This window comes from Haematobia irritans, chromosome 5, assembly GCF_050003625.1.
Source record: "Haematobia irritans isolate KBUSLIRL chromosome 5, ASM5000362v1, whole genome shotgun sequence".
Classification (NCBI taxonomy): domain Eukaryota; kingdom Metazoa; phylum Arthropoda; class Insecta; order Diptera; family Muscidae; genus Haematobia; species Haematobia irritans.
In genome coordinates, this window is record NC_134401.1 from 66488595 (window position 1) to 66507746 (window position 19152).

Below are 19152 nucleotides of genomic sequence, written 5' to 3' on the forward strand. Positions count from 1 at the left end.
CATCTATTAGCCGTTTGTTTATTCTCGATGGAGGCAGCGTGTTTGGAATAATATCTGAAAAACAATCACTTTATTCCATTTGGAAAGTCGAAAATTGTTCACCATATACCTTTCACAATTTTAATCGTAATAACTATGTTTTCAGCACTTTATTTTCGTTTTTATTTAAATACATTACAATAAGCTAGTTGCGCTTGGCGTTTTACAAAATATAAAATGGCTCCTCTAACAATAGTGATGACACAATACTTTCATGTACATTTTGATACGCTTCCCCCATCACAGTTGACGATTGTTGTAGTAACATTTACGAGTCTGTGGTAGACTGGTAGAAAAAAGGAGGTATGTGGCCATTACCGTTTGGTATTAAAAAATGGTTCACGTTACCTTTTTATTTTATTACCACTTTATATCAAATCATTTACATCTGGTATTATTATGATATTAACTATCGCATCGTCGTAACATATGATATGTAGCCGTTGCGACCAAGTATAATTGGTCGCCTTGGTAGTTTATTTTTTTCATGTGGCTTGTAAATAACAATATTTTAGGATAAGATGACTACCGAAAAAATGAATTCTGTGAATATAGCAAAGTAAAGGTAAATATAATATATTTTAACATTTCAAAAGTTTTCTAATGCGAACCTTCTTTAATTAGATGCGCAATTGGAATACAAAAACCATCCAAATACCACAACAGACGACTTGCGGGATGCAGTGACTGAAGTGCGACAGGGAGCTAAATTGGGAGAAAAACTTTGCACGGAGATATGATTAGATTAAAGAAACAAATACATTTTATGCTGAGTACTATCCCAATAAACACAGGATGAGCGTTTTTCAAATGCAACAACTTTTCAGTTTGAGGGTAAATATAATTTTCAACATAAATTCAACTTGACTTGAAATAGCTCATCTTCAATACATCTTCAAATTGTTTGCGAATTACTTCCAATTTGCCAAAATTTTGACGAAATCTTGGAAAAGGTGTTGAAGATAATATGAGAAAACTTTGACAAAACACTACCCTAAAATGCAACGAAAAAACCATGTGGTTTTCAATACTTATTTGTGCAACGAAGTTCGTGGTCAATTGCAAGAAATAAAAAAATGGAAAATTTTAGACAAATAACCAAATAGTTTATAAAAATAGGTAAGTGAAAATAAAAAATGAAATAAAACTTTAAGGAAGTCACTAAATGTATATCTCTTTGCAGAAAACTAGAATTATGGATTCTACGTTCTTGAAAACATTAAAAAGCTGACCGATGAAAAAATGGTGGACAATTAACTGGAACTGCTTCAAATAGTTTATAATAATTGGTACGTCAATATGAAAAATTAAATCAACACTTTAGAGAAGTCACTAAATTTAAATCTCTTTGCCGAAAACTAAAATCTTTAGATGCTACATTCTTGCAAACAATAAGAAGCTGACCAATGAGAAATGAGTGGCTTATCGACAAGAAAAAGTTTCCAGAAACATTACAAGTGCAACCAATTAAAATTGTTAAAAACAACAAATTGCTGAAATCAACAACTTCTGGATGAAAATGTGCATCACATCGTCAGTTTAATTCATATGCTATTATCAGTTTAAAGTGGATATTTTGTGAATTCCTTCTGCTGGAAATCAATTCTAACACGCGGTCCAGTACGTTCCTAATTTCAAATTGCCCGCATGTTAATAAATTTTAATTCTGTTTTATGACACCAAAAGGAAGGAAATCGAATTATCAATGCAAAAGTGTTTACTAATAATGTTTAAGATATTTAAAGTTTTGTTGTTTGTTTTTGGTTCTTATTTGTTGATATGTTTAATAAGATTATTATTTATCAATTGGTATTGTAGTGTATTATGTAGTGTAGTGTATTATTATATATTTTATTTTGATGAAAATGAATAAATTATACAAAATTCATAGAATTTTGGCTTTGACTTTCAATTTGAGGTGGGGATATCATTCATCCAAATTTAGGTTGAAAAGTATTTGCAACGATGCTAATTTTGAATTTGACTCGGATCGAAAATTGTTTGACAAATCATTGAGTAGCGGTGCATTTCAATTTGAGGATAACACTTGAGATATTATTGCTAATGTGTTGAATTTCACTGTTGAGGGTAATGTCTGTTTTTTGTTGAGAACGCGACTTTCTCAACAATTTCTCAACTTGAATATTACCCTAATCCTTTGAAAAAATGTTTGAAAAATTGTTGAAATTTAGCATTTTTCAAACTTTTGTGTTTATTGGGATGTTCAGTTTTCAAGCTGAAAACCAGATTTTTTTCACGGTTAATTTTCTTAATTAATTAATTTAGAAATATAAAATGATTATCAATTAATTCATTGGATCTTTTCCATCCATTTTTTGATAAGACTTGATACAAATATAATAGTCTTCATAAATATTTTTGTACTTTTAATTTAGTGTTTTGGTGAAAAAACCGAACATAGTACTCACCTTTATGTATGTTTTATTAAACTAAGGGCCTGTTTCTCAATGTCTTGTTATTATTTATCGTGTCGATAAAACAGCTGATCCCATACAAAAATTTTACTAACCGGAGGTCTATCCACCGGTTAAAATTAATCGGAGGATGAGAAACTGGCCATAAATATGTATTACTATAATTAATACAATACCGATTAGGTATTATTTGGTAATACCGCACTTTTATACATCAATACCTTTATGGTATAGATAATCATACACTGGTAGAAAAAAGGCGGTATGTGGCCATTACCGTTTGGTATTAATAAATTGATTCACGTTACCTTTTAATGTTGGTACCACTTTGTATCAAATCATTTACATCCGGTATTATTGTGGTATTAACTATCACAACGCCGTAGCACATGATATTTAGACGTTGCGACCAATTGTAATTGGTCGCCTTGGTAGTTTATTTTTTTATGCGGCTTGTAAATAGCAATAGTTTGGGATAAGATGACGAAAATTAAATGAATTCAGTGAATATAGCGAAGTATAGGTTTTTATTTTTTAGCATTATTTATGTTTTCTAATTTGATCGTCCTTTAATTAGATGAGCAACTGACATACAAAAACCTTCCAAATACAACATCAGACGACTTGTGGGATACAGTGCCTGAATTGCGACATGGAGCTGAATTGGGAGAAAAACTTTGCATGGACAAATGACTTGAGGGATGCAGTGCCTGAATTGCGGCATGGAGCTGAATTGGGAGAAAAACTTTGCATGGAGAAATGATTAGGTTTTTGTATGTATGTTATGTATTAAATGAAGTACGTAACAAAGACATTTTACGTGTGTTTTATTAAACTAAATATTATTAAACCAATACCATTTAGGTATTATATGGTAATACCGCACTGTTTATACATCAATACCTTTATGGTATAAATAATAGTACCGCTTAGGTATTATTTTCAATAACATATTGGTACTTTCATAATACCGAATGGTACTTTCATGCTTTGCGTACCGCCTGTACCATTCGGTATTGATATTGTACCATACGGGGTTGGCCAACTATCAATAACGTACGGTATCGATTTGAGCCCGTATGGTAATAACTTTTCTATGGGTGTACCGCTTATACTACGTTCGCACTAGACACGAAATCTGGCTATTTAGAACCAAAATCTCTTTACAAATCTCAAGTGTTCGGACGGGCAAAATAACGAGATTTCGTAGATTTGAAGATTTAACAGCTGCTTGTAAATATATCAATACAAAAACACAAACCCGTATGTGCACACACACATTCATCTACAAGGAAAATTGGGGCAAGGTTGAAAAAAAAACGCATTTTTAGTACTAAAACCACAGTTGTACAAGGCAGTAAAGGGGATTTTGAAAGAGATTTTTGTTGAAATCCTCTACGAGCCAGCTGATATTTGCCCATTGCAAATCTACTGAGATCCAGGAGGATTTCGGCCAAAATCCTCGTTTACTAGGATTTCGTGTCTAGTGCGAACGTAGTTTAGGTATTATTTGCATTCCCATATTGGTACTTTCCTAATACCGAAAGGTACTTTCATGCTTTGCGTACCGGCTGTACCATTCGGTATTGATATTGTACCATACGGGGTTGGCTAACTATCAATAACGTACGGTATCGTTTTGAGAACGTATGGTAATAATTTTGCTATGGGTGTAGCGATGAGGATGAAATGCAACTTTGAAATGCTGGCAGGGTATATTCGCAAGAAATTTAGTGTAATCTTAATCTTTAGTGAAAATGCCTCGGGGAAGTGAACTTTCAGATGAAGAAGGCGGAACAATTACCGTGCTGAACCTTGGTTGCAAAAAAATTGGATAAATGGACACGGCGATACGATTATCATTTTTTGGTCTTACCCTGCCAGCATTTCAAAGTTCCATTTCAACCTCATCGTTACCACAGACTCGTAAATGTCACTTCAACCATCATGAAAAGGTACATCAAAAAGTACATGAAAGTAATTTGCCATCCCTACTGTTAACAAAGCCATTTGTTTTTTTTGTGAAACGCCAAGCGCAACCAGCTTGTTATATTTTAATTAAATAAAAACGAAAATAAAGTTCTGAAAACATAGATTATACGCTTAAAATTGTGAAAGGTATATTGGTGAACAATTTGGTGATTTTCCAAATGGAATAAAGTGATTGTTTTTCAGATATTTTACAGACACGCTGCCTCCATGGAATAAAAACACTGGTTGATAGACGCAGCAACATGTAACTCGCTACTTGTAACTCAACATCATCATTAATGCCAAAAATTATGTTAAATGTAATGTGATAGTGGTATAAATGTTATATTTTTAAGAATTTGTAAATGTTTAATCAAATTAATAAATATCTAAACAAACGTGTTTTACTCGACCACAATGATTCTTTTACAACTATCTTAAAATGCACTTTTTCTGATTGTTTGGAGGGTCCCTTATTGGCGTCGTTCTAAATTGATCTATAAAGGCACCTAATAATTGCACTAATGCGAAACATTTTTGTAGTAACTTGGCGTGGTACAACTTCTCAATAGTGACGGCGCTTTTCCGACGAGTTTTTGATGTCGTATATGATTGTTTTCGACGTAGTGGGGATTCTCAAAAGAGTCCCCAAATTCAAAAAATGTTGGCAGGGTAGAAATAAGAGGCTGATTTTCTTAAGTGAAAGTCACAATATATGATTACTACCCAACAAACACAGGATTAGCGTTTGTCAAATGCAACAACTTTTCAGTTTGAGGGTAAATATAATTTTCAACATAAATTCAACTTGACTTGAAATAGCTCATCTTCAATACACCTTCAAATTGCTTGCGAATTACTTCCAATTTGCCAAAATGTTGACGAAATCTTTGAAAAGGTGTTGAAGATAATATGAGAAAACTTTGACAAAACACTACCCTAAAATGCAACGAAAAAACCATGTGGTTTTCAATACTTATTTGTGCAACGAAGTTCGTGGTCAATTGCAAGAAATAAAAAAAGGAAAATTTTAGACAAATAACCAAATAGTTTATTAAAATAGGTAAGTGAAAATAGAAAACTAAAATTATGGATTCTACGTTCTTGAAAACATTAAAAAGCTGACCGATGAAAAAATGGTGGACAATTAACTGGAACTGCTTCAAATAGTTTATAATAATTGGTACGTCAATATGAAAAATTAAATCAACACTTTAGAGAAGTCACTAAATTTAAATCTCTTTGAAGAAAACTAAAATTTTTGGATGCTACATTCTTGCAAACATTAAGAAGCTGACCAATGAAAAATGAGTGACTTATCGACAAGAAAAAGTTTCCAGAAACATTACAAGTGCAACCAATTAAAATTGTTAAAAACAACTAATTGTTGAAATCAACAACTTCTGGATGAAAATGTGCATCACATCGTCAGTTTAATTCATATGCTATTATCAGTTTAAAATGGATATTTTGTGAATTCGTTCTGGAAATCAATTCTAACACGCGGCCCAGTACGTTCCTAATTTCAAATTGCCCGCATGTTAATAAATTTTAATGCTGTTTTATGACACCAAAAGGAAGGAAATCGAATTATCAATGCAATGCAGTGTTTACTAATAATGTTTAAGATATTTAAAGTTTTGTTGTTTGTTGTTTTTTTTGTTCTTATTTGTTGATATGTTTAATAGGATTATTATTTATCAATTGGTATTGTAGTGTATTATGTAGTGTAGTGTATTATTATATATTTTATTTCCATGAAAATGAATAAATTATACAAAATTCATAGAATTTAGGCTTTGACTTTCAATTTGAAGTGGGGATATCATTCATACAAATTTAGGTTGAAAAGTATTTGCAATGATGTTAATTTTGAATTTGACTCGCATCGAAAATTGTTTGACAAATTATTGAGTAGCGATGCATTTCAATTTGAGAATAACACTTGAGATAATATTGCTAATGTGTTGAATTTCACTGTTGAGGGTAATGTCTGTTTTTTGTTGAGAACGCGACTTTCTCAACAATTTTTCAACTTGAATATTACCCTAATCCTTTGAAAAAATGTTTGAAAAATTGTTGAAATTTAGCATTTTTCAAACGTTGGTGTTTATTGGGTAAATTACTTAATTTATCAATAAATATTATTTCCTACTGTATATAAATCATATTTCAAAGATCTTAACAAAAAATAATACACTACCAATGACTACACTCAAATGCAATAATTGGTTGGGTTTCATTAATATAACGTTTATGTTCATTTATACAACGTTCGGCTTTCATTCATACAATGAAAAAAACTGGGTTCATACAATGAATGATTTTCATTCATACAACGTATAAGCTGCACCCATACAATGAATAAATTTCATTCATACAACGAATAATATTCGTTAATACAATACGTAATAGCAACGCACCTATTCTTTAATACTGCGAAATGTATATACTCGTAAATATAACGTAAAACTACGTTGTTATAACGAAATGCTACGTTCGCTGACTTTTAATGAAGAATTTCGTTAATACAACGTAGAAATTCATCGTATTAATGAAACTTTTTCTACCAGTATGCTATGTTCGATTTACGATGCGAAATTCATATAAAACAAAAAAAAAACAAAATAGGGAAATTTTTTCCATTTGTGGTCTTTGTTTTTTCGAGTTGAATAACTGACGTATAGCGCATAATCCGTAATTAGAGAGTCTGTCCGCAATTCGTAAGAGTATCCATATCCAGAAGCACAAAACTTTGGTTAGGAAATCATTACCACTTTGCTGCTCATACAAATGCACATACCCTGCCAGCATTTCGAAGTTTCATTTCATCCTCATCGCTACCACAGACTCGTAAGTGACACTGCAACAGTAAGGCTGCGTGTGCTGCCTTACAAGTTCTCCTGATGAAAGGGGACAAAGATATAGTTGTTATTCAAGAACCATATGTTTATAGAAACAAAATATGTGAATTAAGTACTCCGGGGTTCAAACTATTGCAGTATACTGGTAATGATGTAAATCGAGCCTGTATAATTGCTAAAAACGAGCTCAACTTGTTTCTGCTTCCTTCAATGTGCAATACAGGCACTGTCGTTGCCAGTTTAGAAATAGCCAAATGCAAATATTGGGTATCTTCGGTCTACATGGGACATGACAGGGAGATGCCTCCAGGTGCCGTTAAGACCTGAAAACAAAGACGAAACCCATTATGGGATGCGATGCGAATGCACATCATAGTATATGGGGAAGTAGTGATACTAATGCAAGGGGAGAGTCGCTAATAGAGTTTATTTTGCGTACTAATCTGATAGTTTGCAACAAGGGAGATGCCCCAACCTTTGTCACTAAAAACAGGCAAGAGGTTTTGGACATCACCTTGGCCTCGCAAGAACTGAATGAAATGATATCTGAGTGGCAGGTTTTAAGTGAACACAGCTTCTCAGATCATCGCTACATCAGTTTCAACTTTGATGTTCATATCACCAAGACCATATTTCCGCCAAATGTTAGGAAAACTGACTGGAACAGGTATAGGGAATCGTTCAATATGATGATACCGGAAATAACAAAGACAAATATGAGAAATGTGCAAGATATCGAACACGAGCGGATTACTAAGGCCTTCTAAATCTCACTGAAAGCTGCATGCCCTAGAGGGAAGCCAAGGGGGAAAAGTCGACCACCATGGTGGTCTACGGAATTAAGTAATATGAGGAAATCGTGCAGGAAGCTCTTTAACAAGGCTAAATCCACCAGAGCCCCTGAGGACTTGGACGCTTACAAGAAGAATCTGAGGGGATACAAGCGAGAACTGAGAAAGGCTCAGCATAACTCTTGGAATGATTACTGCAGCAGTATTGAGAATACGTCCGAGGCTTCCAGACTACGGAAGGTTCTAGCATCCACGAACTCCCCTCCTAGTTTCATTAAAACATCGGAGGGCAAGTGGACAACGTCCAGTGAGGAGACGCTGGAGGTACTATTGGACACACATTTTCCTGGAAATCAGACGGTTGAACCATATACTGGCAGTGCCACAGTTGCTCAGCGGTCGTTTCCTATCGAGGAAATTGTATCGGGAACTAGAATAAGATGGGCGCTAAATAGCTTTGGACCATTCAAATCCCCCGGACCTGATGGAATTACTCCGGCGGAGTTACAAGCAGTGACTGACAAAATTATCCCCTGGTTGTCGGCGATATATAAAGGATGTATCAACTTAGCATATATCCCAGGAAAGTGGAGGGAAACAAAAGTCGTTTTCATACCTAAAGCGGGAAAAGCCTCTCACTCGAGGGCGAAGGATTTCCGACCAATCAGCTTATCCTCATTCCTACTTAAGACTCTGGAGAGGTTGATAGATATTTATCTTATAAATAGCATCGATTCAAGTTTGTTCTCGAAACGACAGCATGCATACTCGAAGGGCAGGTCTACTGAGACCGCACTACATGAACTAGTCAGCTTTATTGAAAGCTCACTATCTGTCGAAGGGGCGTTCAATAATGTCCATCCGAGCTCGATATTAAATGGACTGACAACTCTGAATGTTGATCCATGTATACTCAGGCGTTTAGACGAACTTCTAATGAAGAGACGTATTTCAGCCACACTAGGACAAGCAAACATACAAAGGTATGTGAACAGAGGCACTCCCCAAGGAGGAGTTCTATCACTTCTTCTTTGGAATGTTGCTATAAATAACCTTCTGGTTACCCTAGAAAAAGAAAGGATAAAAGTGGTGGCATACGCAGATGATGTTGCTCTGGCAGTCAGGGGAAAATTCCCATCCACAATCAGAGATACTATTCAGAGGGCTCTCCGGATGACTGAGAAATGGGCGAAAGACAATGGTCTTGGGGTAAATCCTGTAAAGACAGAATTAGTCATGTACTGCAAAGATCGCAAAACTCCCACGGTTAGGCCCATTTCCTTAGGGGGTATTGAAATTCCCTTTGGTGAGTGTGCAAAATACCTTGGCGTTATTTTGGACAGGAAACTGAACTTTAAGCTTAATATTGAAGAAAGGGCGAGAAAAGCAACTGTAGCTTTGTACTCGTGCAAAAAGGCAATAGAAAAAAGGTGGGGACTAAAACCAAAAATTGTGCATTGGCTATACACGGCAGTGGTTAGACCTATAATGCTATATGGTGTTGTAGTCTGGTGGCCGGCACTTCAGAAACCGACTTGTTTAGATGAAGTTCAGCGTATGGCGTGTTTGTGTATTTCAGGCGCATTCAGCAAGACAGGAACAAATTCCTTAATGTCATTGCCTTTAAACATTTTGGCCAAACAGTCAGCTGCAACAACGGCTGTGCGGTTGCGCGAGCTATCGCTGTGGTCGGAAAAAAGTTACGGTCACAGTTCGGTCCTCAAAATAATGCCAGATGTGCCTAACGTAGTGGATTACACTTTGGAGAGTCCACTTTTCGACAAAAAGTTTGAGACTCTAATTCCCAACAGTGAGGCGTGGTGCACACAGACCCCGGGGAATAAAGAATATATAGATTTCTACACTGATGGCTCCAAATTGGATGGACAAGTGGGGTTCGGAGTATATTCTAAAGATCTGGAACTTCGAATAGCGAATAGATTACCTAATCACTGTAGTGTTTTTCGGGCTGAAATAGTAGCAATAAGAGAGGTGGCGAATTGGCTGAGAAGTAATGTTCCAAAAAATGTGGGCATTAATATATACTCAGACAGTCAACCTGCAATAAAATCCTTGGACTCTGTGTTCCTCAACTCGAAAACGGCCATCGACTGCCGCAAATCTCTCAATGAGATGGCTGAGCAGTACAATATTCACCTAATATGGGTGCCTGGCCATAGGAACATGCCGGGGAACTGCGAAGCGGATGAGTTGGCAAGGCTAGCGACTACCTTATATATTCCAGGGGAGCTAGAATTTGTTGGTATGCCCCTGGCTAACTGCAAGCTCATGCTGCGTGAGAACGCTGTTATGATGGCAAATGTTCGATGGGGGAATTGAAAGGGTTGTAACGACACCAAGCAAATATGACCCCATTTCAACTTAAACCGCACACTAGATATGCTAATGTTCTCGAGACGTCAGATATCACTCCTGATATCTGCTATAAGGGGTCGCTGCCTGATAGGCGATTTTGCAAAAACTATTGGCGCGAAGTATAATTACTATTGTATGAGCTGCCATGATGCGGAGGAAAAATAATCAATTAAACACCTCTTGTGTGAGTGTCCTGCATTTTGTGTAAAGCGCAAGCAACTTTTAGGGGCATATAGCTTCAGATTACTGGCGGATCTGGAAAACGTTAACTTAAGCAGTCTGCTAATGTTTCTGGAACAATCTGGTTGGTTCAGCGAAGAAAAATAATCGAGAAGGTTCAGTGGTTAAAACTAGAAGTGCCCATATGTAATAGGTACTTTTAGTTAATGTGGTATCACAATGGACTGAATAGTCTAAGTGAGCCTGAATCTTAATCAGGCTGCCACTTTAACCTAACCTGCAACAATCGCCAACTGTGATGGGGGAAGCCAATAAAAAAATATGAAATGTACATGAAAGTATTTTGCCATCATCACTATTGTTACAAGAGCCATTTTATATTTTGTGAAACTCCAAGCGCAACTAGCTTCTTATAATTTATTTAAATAAAATCGATAACGAAGTGCTGAAAACATAGTTATTTCGCTTAAAATTGTAATAGGTATATTGGTAAACAATTTTTGACTTTCTAAATGGAATAAAATAATTTTAAATCAAAACCATTCTATTATTAATGAAAAAAATTATGTTATGCGCTTTACAGACTATCAGTTATTCCGAGCGGAATGTCGGTGGTAGTAAAGAATCGTATGCTATGTTCCCACCGACTCGTTTTCCTCATTCGTTTTTCCAAAACATTTCACCGTTCACACCGGGTTGAGATGTTTTAGTTTGACAGTTACCATGGAAACGAGGAAAGCAACGATAGCTTTATACTCGTGCAAAAAGGCAATAGGGGAAAAGTGGGGACTAAAACCAAAAATTGTGCATTGGCTATACACGGCAGTGGTTAGACCTACAATGCTATACGGTGTTGTAGTCCGGTGGCCGGCACTTCACCAGCCAACAAGTTGAGACAAAGTTCAGCGTATGGCGTGCTTGTGTATCTCAGGTGCATTCAGCAATACAGGAACAAACTCCCTTAATGTCATACTGCATCTATTGCCTTTAGACATTTTGGCCAAACAGTCAGCTGCAACAACGGCTGTGCGGTAGCGCGAGCTATCGCTGCGGTCGGAAAAAAGTTAGGTCACAGTTCGGTCCTCAAAATAATGCCAGATGTGCACGTAGTGGATTACACTTTGACGAGACCACTTTTCGACAAAAAGTTTGAGACTCTAATTCCCAACAGTGAGGCGTGGTGTACACGGACCCCGGGGAATAAAAGATATATAGATTTCTACACTGATGGCTCCAAATTGGATGGCCAAGTGGGTTTTGGAGTATATTCTAAACATCTCGAACTTCAAATAGCGAAAAGATTACCTAATCACTGTAGTGTTTTTCAGGCTGAAATATTAGCAATAAGAGAAGTGGTGAATTGGCTGAGAAGTAATGCTCCAAGCAATATTGACATTAATATATACTCAGACAGTCAACCTGCAATAAAATCCTTGGACTCTGTGTTCCTCAACTCGAAAACGGCCATCGACTGCCGCAAATCTCTCAATGAGATGGCTGAGCAGCACAATATTCACATAATATGGGTGCCTGGCCATAGTAACATACCGGGGAACTGCGAAGCAGATGAGCTATCAAGGCTAGGAACTTCCTTACATATTCCAGGGGAACTAGAATCTGTTGGTATGCCTCTGGCTACCTGCAAGCTCTTATTGCGTGAGAAGGCTGTCATGATGGCAAATGTTCGATGGGAGAATTGTAAGGGTTGTAACGACACCAAGCAAATATGGCCCCATTTAAACTTAAACCGCACACTAGATATGCTAGTGTTCTCGAGACGCCAGATATCACTCCCGATATCTGCTATAACGGGTCGCTGCCTGACTATTGGTGCGAAGTATAGTGACTATTGTATGAGCTGTCATGATGCGGAGGAAAACGAATTAATAAAACACCTCTTGTGTGAGTGTCCTGCATTTTGTGTAAGGCGTAAGCAAATTTTAGGGGCATATAGCTTCAGATTACTGGCGGACCTGGAAAACGTTAACTTAAGCAGTCTGCTAATGTTTTTGGAACAATCTGGTTGGTTCAACAGAAGAAAATAATCGAGAAGGTTCAGCGGTTAAAACCAGAAGTGCCCATATGTAATAGGTACTTTTAGTTAATGTGGTATCGCAATGGACTGAATAGTCTAAGTGAGCCTGAATCTTAATCGGGCTGCCACTTTAACCTAACCTAACCCCAAAACATGCTTGGTGAGAACGCCGTATTACAGTGTGTCGGATTTATACGACTTGTTGGCGATGACTAAATAATCGGTAAATGTGTTATCGATCCCATAACTTATAATGTGTAGAATATATGGGATATGTTCGACACGAGCACTGTCGTCCGGAATAACTGATAGTCTGTAAAGCGCATTAAATGTGTTGTGATAGTGGTATAAATGTTATATTTATAAATGTTTAATCAAATAAATAAACATCTAAACAATCGTGTTTTACTTTACCACAATGATTCTTTTACAACTAACTTAAAATGCACTTGTTTGAAGGGGCTCTTATTGGCGTCGTTCTTAATTTATTAAAAAAGGCACCTAATAATTGCAATCATGTGATACTTTTTTGTAGTAACTTGGCGTGGTACAATTTCTCAATAGTGACGGCGGCACTTTTCTGATTGTTTGAAGGGGCTCTTATTTGCGTCGTTCTAAATTTATTAAAAAAGGCACCTAATAATTGCACTCATGTGATACTTTTTTGTAGTAACTTGGCGTGGTACAATTCTGGATGTCGTATATGATTGTTTTCGACGTGGTGAGGATTCTCAAAAGCGCTGTCAAATTAAAAAAAAATGTTGGCAGAGTAACTACTTCGATGAAATATTAGAACCTTAAAAGCGCTTTGGTAATTGCATTTAAAAATATATGAAATTAGCATAGTTTTTAACTGTCTTCATGTTTTGTTATAATTATATTTTATTTATAACAAGTAAGGAAAGTCTATTTGCGCAATTCAAGTACTTAAAGTTAGATTTATGTTTAAAAGATATTTATGGAACGGACGTGTTTTTTTAATAGCGGATAAAATCATCGTAATAAGTACCTACTACGAATTTCAAGTGTGGTGGGATATTAGGCCACCATGCAGAGAAATTCAAAGACATCCACTGGGTTGCTAACTTCGGGGCCGGGTATCGACTGGAGTTATAAATTTGGGAATGACCAAGAGTTATGCGCTTTACAGACTATCAGTTATTCCGGACGACAGTGCTCGTGTCGAACTTATCCCATATATTGTGCACATTATAATTTAAGTCCGACGGCATAATCGATACTGCTGCATGTTTATGGGATCGATAACACATTAACCGATTATTTAGTCATCGCCGACAAGTCGTATCGATCCGACACATTGTAAGATTCTTTACAAACACCGACATTCCGTCCGGAATATCTGATAGTCTGTAAAGCGCATTAGGCCCAATTAGTCGACCTGTAGACGGGTCGACAGGTGGCGACACTATGACAAGTCGAACTTTTACTAAGATAACGACATCAAAAGGAGGTAATCCCTCACGAAAGAGATTCAAGGAACGCAGAAATGCTTTGTTTATCCTAAAGAAGTTAGGATCAGTCGACCCAAGCACGCTGTCGGCTAAACAAAGCGATTCCTTAAAATGGGCTCAAGGAATTCTTGAGACTGGAAAAAGGGAACGATCGCCGGATGAGCTGCCATCCTCTAAAAGTGATCAAAGATCGTTTGCCTCAGTTGCTAAAGACAGCCTTGTGATGGCTATCATTAATAAAGGAGCATTGGACGGTATGGTTCCAAAGCAAAAATGGGGGAAATTGAGAATGCTTTGTCTGGCGTCTACTCACAGGTGCTGGAAAAGTTTCCCGGCCCAGATCCTCGACACCAAGAGGCTGGTTGGTATCAAGGACGATTTAAGCTAGTCGCATTTGAGGACCAGAGGTCTATAGAATGTTTTAAAGCTGCTCTGATACTAATTGGTGAAGTTTGGGAAGGAGCTGCTCTAGAGTTAGTCGAGAAGAAAGACATACCGGCTAGACCCAGAGCACATGCGTGGATACCTGCAAACCCTCCTGACCCCGAATCTATTTTAAATAGACTGAAACAATGCAATCCAGATCTTCCAACAGCTGATTGGAAGGTTGGCCGTTTAGATGAAGTGAATGGGCCAAGACGGCATGCAGTGTTTATATTGAACACTCAGCCACATCTAGCAAAGTCTCAGGGCCGTGTATGTTATGGCTTTCATTATATCCAAATGAAGGTGTATAAAAACGATCAGCTAAATGATTCAGAAATGGACAAGCCTCTTTCTGAATCAAAAGTAAGCGGATCCTCTTGCGAAGTCGAGGGAGATACCAAAGTTGAAGACATGGATAGATACCGTATGCGTGAGGAGGCTTCTACTGCCTCAGAACTCTCCAAAGTTGAACCTATGGTTATTGCGAGAGTCACCGAGATCTCTGAAGAGGACATTCTTGATGACTCGATTGAAGCGGCTGATGTGACGGTTGTTGAAAATCTCGATGGTCCTACGGATCCTCCAGATAAATCTTCATCATTGTAAGGCTGCATGTGCTGCCTTAAAAGTTCTCCTGATGAAAGGGGACATAGACATAGTTCTTATTCAAGAACCATATGTTTATAGAAACAAAATATGTGAATTAAGTACTCCGGGGTTCAAACTATTGCAGTATACTGGTAATGATGTAAATCGAGCCTGTATAATTGCTAAAAACGAGCTTAACTTGTTTCTGCTTCCTTCAATGTGCAATGCAGACACTGTCGTTGCCAATTTAGAAATAGCCAAATGCAAATATTGGGTATCTTCGGTCTATATGGGACATGACAGGGAGATGCCTTCATGTGCCGTTAAGTCACTGAAAACAAAGACGAAACTCATTATGGGATGCGATGCGAATGCGCATCATAGTATATGGGGAAGTAGTGATATTAATGCAAGGGGAGAGTCGCTAATAGAGTTTATTTTGCGTACTAATCTGGTAATTTGCAACAAGGGAGATGCCCCAACCTTTGTCACTAAAAACAGGCAAGAGGTTTTGGACATCACCTTGGCCTCGCAAGAACTGAATGAAATGATATCTGAGTGGCAGGTTTTAAGTGAACACAGCTTCTCAGATCATCGCTACATCAGTTTCAAATTTGATGTTCATACCACCAATACCATATTTCCGCCAAATGTTAGGAAAGCTGACTGGAACAGGTATAGGGAATCGTTCAATATGATGATACCGGAAATACCAGAGACAAATATGAGCACTGTGCAAGTTATCGAACACGCAGTGGAGAGGATTACTAAGGCCATCAACATTTCACTGAAAGCTGCATGCCCTAAAGGGAAGCCAAGGGGGAAAAATCGACCACCATGGTGGTCTACGGAGTTAGGTAATATGAGGAAATCGTGCAGGAAGCTCTTTAACAAGGCAAAGTCCACCAGAGCCCCTGAGGACTGGGACGCTTACAAGAAGAATCTGAGAGGATACAAGCGAGAACTGAGAAAGGCTCAGCATAACTCTTGGAATGCTTATTGCAGCAGTATTGAGAATACGTCCGAGGCTTCCAGACTACGGAAGGTTCTAGCATCCACCAACTCCGCTCCAGGTTTCATTAAAACATCGGAGGGCAATTGGACAACGTCCAGTGAGGAGACGCTGGAGGTACTATTGGACACACATTTTCCTGGAAATCAGACGGTTGAACCATGCACTGGCGGTGCCAAAGTGGCTCAGCGGTCGTTTCCTATTGAGGAAATTGTATCAGAATCTAGAATAAAATGGGCGTTAAATAGCTTTGGATCATTCAAATCCCCCGGACCTGATGGAATTACTCCGGCGGAGTTACAAGCGGTGGCTGACAGAATTATCCCCTGGTTTTCGGCGATATATAAAGGATGTATCAACTTAGCATATATCCCAGGAAAGTGGAGGGAATCAAAAGTCGTTTTCATACCTAAAGCGAGAAAAGCCTCTCACTCGAATGCGGAGGATTTCCGACCGATCAGCTTATCATCATTCCTACTTAAGACTCTGGAGAGGATGATAGATGTTTACCTTAGAACTAGCGTCGTTTCAAGTTTGTTCTCGAAACGACAACATGCATACTCGAAGGGCAGGTCTACTGAGACCGCATTACATGAACTAGTCAGCTTTATTGAAAGCTCACTATCTGTCAAAGAATACACAATCGTGGCATTTCTAGACATCGAAGGGGCGTTCAATAACGTCCATCCGAGCTCGATATTAAATGGACTGACAACTCTAAATGTTGATCCAGGTATACTTAGGCTGTTAGATGAACTTCTAAGGAAGAGACGCATTTCAGCCACACTAGGACAAGCAAACATACAAAGGTATGTGAACAGAGGCACTCCTCAAGGAGGAGTTTATCACCTCTTCTTTGGAATGTTGCTATAAACGACCTTCTGATTTCCCTAGAAAAAGAAAGGATACAAGTGGTGGCATACGCAAATGATGTGGCGCTAGCAGTCAGGGGAAAATTCCCATCAACAGTTAGAGATATTATACAGAGAGCCCTCCGGATGACTGAGAAATGGGCGAAAGATAATGGTCTTGGGGTAAATCCTGCAAAGACAGAACTAGTCATGTACTGCAAAGATCGCAAAACTGCCACGGTTAGGCCCATTTCCTTAGGGGTTATTGAAATTCCCTTTAGGGAGTGTGCAAAATACCTTGGCGTTAGTTTGAACAGGAAGCTGAACTTTAAGCTTAATATTGAAGAAAGGGCGAGGAAAGCAACGGTAGCTTTATGCTCGTGCAAAAAGGCAATAGGGAAAAAGTGGCTATACACGGCAGTGGTTAGACCTATAATGCTATATGGTGTTTTAGTCTGGTGGCCGGTACTTCACAAGCCGACAAGTTTAGACAAAGTTCAGCGTATGGCGTGCTTGTGTATCGCAGGTGCATTCAGCAAGACAGGAACAAACTCCCTTAATGTCATACTGCATCTATTGCCTTTAGACATTTTGGCCAAACAGTCAGCTGCAACAATGGCTGTGCGGTTGCGCGAGCTATCTCTGTGGTCGGAAAAAAGTTACGGTCACAGTTCGGTCCTCAAAATAATGCCAGATGTGCCTAACGTAGTGGATTACACTTTGGCGAGACCACTTTTCGACAAAAAGTTTGAAACTCTAATTCCCAACAATGAGGCGTGGTGTACACGGACCCCGGGGAATAAAAGATGTATAGATTTGTACACTGATGGCTTCAAATTGGATGACCAAGTGGGTTTCGGAGCATATTCTAAAGATCTGGAACTTCGAATAGCGAATAGATTACCTGTTCACTGTAGTGTTTTTCAGGCTGAAATATTAGCAATAAGAGAAGTGGTGAATTGGCTGAGAAGTAATGCTCCAAGCAATATTGGCATTAATATATACTCAGACAGTCAACCTGCAATAAAATCCTTGGACTCTGTGTTCCTCAACTCGAAAACGGCCATCGACTGGCGCAAATCTCTCAATGAGATGGCTGAGCAGCACAATATTCACCTAATATGGGTGCCTGGCCATAGGAACATACCGGGGAACTGCGAAGCGGATGAGCTAGCAAGGCTAGGAACTACCTTACATATTCCAGGGGAACTAGAATCTGTTGGTATGCCTCTGGCTACCTGCAAGCTCTTACTGCGTGAGAAGGCTGTCATGGTGGCAAATGTTCGATGGGAGAATTGTAAGGGATGTAACGACACCAAGCAAATATGGCCCCATTTAAACTTAAACCGCACACTAGATATGCTAGTGTTCTCGAGACGCCAGATATCACTCCTTAATTCACATATATGCAACCTGTCCAAATACTTACCGCGAGCGCAAAGGGAAATTTTTTGTGTTATTTTCACATGTCCATGTTCTTAAAAGTCTTTGTGTATTATTTTTTTCTGTGAAACTTATTTCAATATTTTGACATATATTTTGAATAGGGTTTTTTTAGTATGACGTGTTTTTTTTAGTATGGCGAAAACGACTCGTTTTTAAGTGCTTATAAAGGGAAAACATTCCAAACCCCAAAACATGCTTGGTGAGAACACCGTATTAAGCTTGTTTTGAGTTAAAATAAGAAAATTTTTACTTAATTCGTCTGTGAGAATTAGCTAATGAGAACGCAAAATAAATTTTGCTCTCCTCGATACTCTCATAGAAATTCAACCCCCGATAACTGTTTTTTTTCTTACCTAACGTTCGCACTAGACACGAAATCTTGCTATTTAGAACCAAAATCTCTTTACAAATCTCAAGTGTTCGGACTGGAAAAATAACGAGATTTCGTAGATTTGAGGATTTAACAGCTGTTTGGAAATATATCAATACAAACACAAACCCGTATATGCACACGCACATTCCTCTACAAGGAAAATTCGGGCAGGGTTGCAAAAAGTGCATTTTTAGTACTAAAACCACAGTTGTACAAGACAGTATAGGGGATTTCGAAAGAGATTTTGTTGAAATCCTCTACGATCCAGCTGATATTTGCCTATTGCAAATCTA

At 38.0% G+C, this 19152-nt stretch overlaps 3 long non-coding RNA genes across 3 annotated transcripts; all 3 read left to right on the plus strand.

The window, feature by feature from the left end:
* The first annotated feature begins 346 nt into the window (after window positions 1-346).
* Window positions 347-1932, plus strand: LOC142241368 (uncharacterized). The gene is made up of 5 exons (XR_012723600.1): window positions 347-604; window positions 664-873; window positions 993-1158; window positions 1223-1328; window positions 1411-1932. It is a non-coding gene; the product is annotated as an uncharacterized LOC142241368 (long non-coding RNA).
* Window positions 1933-2868: 936 nt separating this feature from the next.
* Window positions 2869-3288, plus strand: LOC142241702 (uncharacterized). Its single transcript, XR_012723766.1, has 2 exons — window positions 2869-2991; window positions 3052-3288. It is a non-coding gene; the product is annotated as an uncharacterized LOC142241702 (long non-coding RNA).
* Window positions 3289-4350: 1062 nt separating this feature from the next.
* Window positions 4351-4847, plus strand: LOC142241172 (uncharacterized). The gene is made up of 2 exons (XR_012723513.1): window positions 4351-4592; window positions 4650-4847. It is a non-coding gene; the product is annotated as an uncharacterized LOC142241172 (long non-coding RNA).
* Window positions 4848-19152: the final 14305 nt, after the last annotated feature.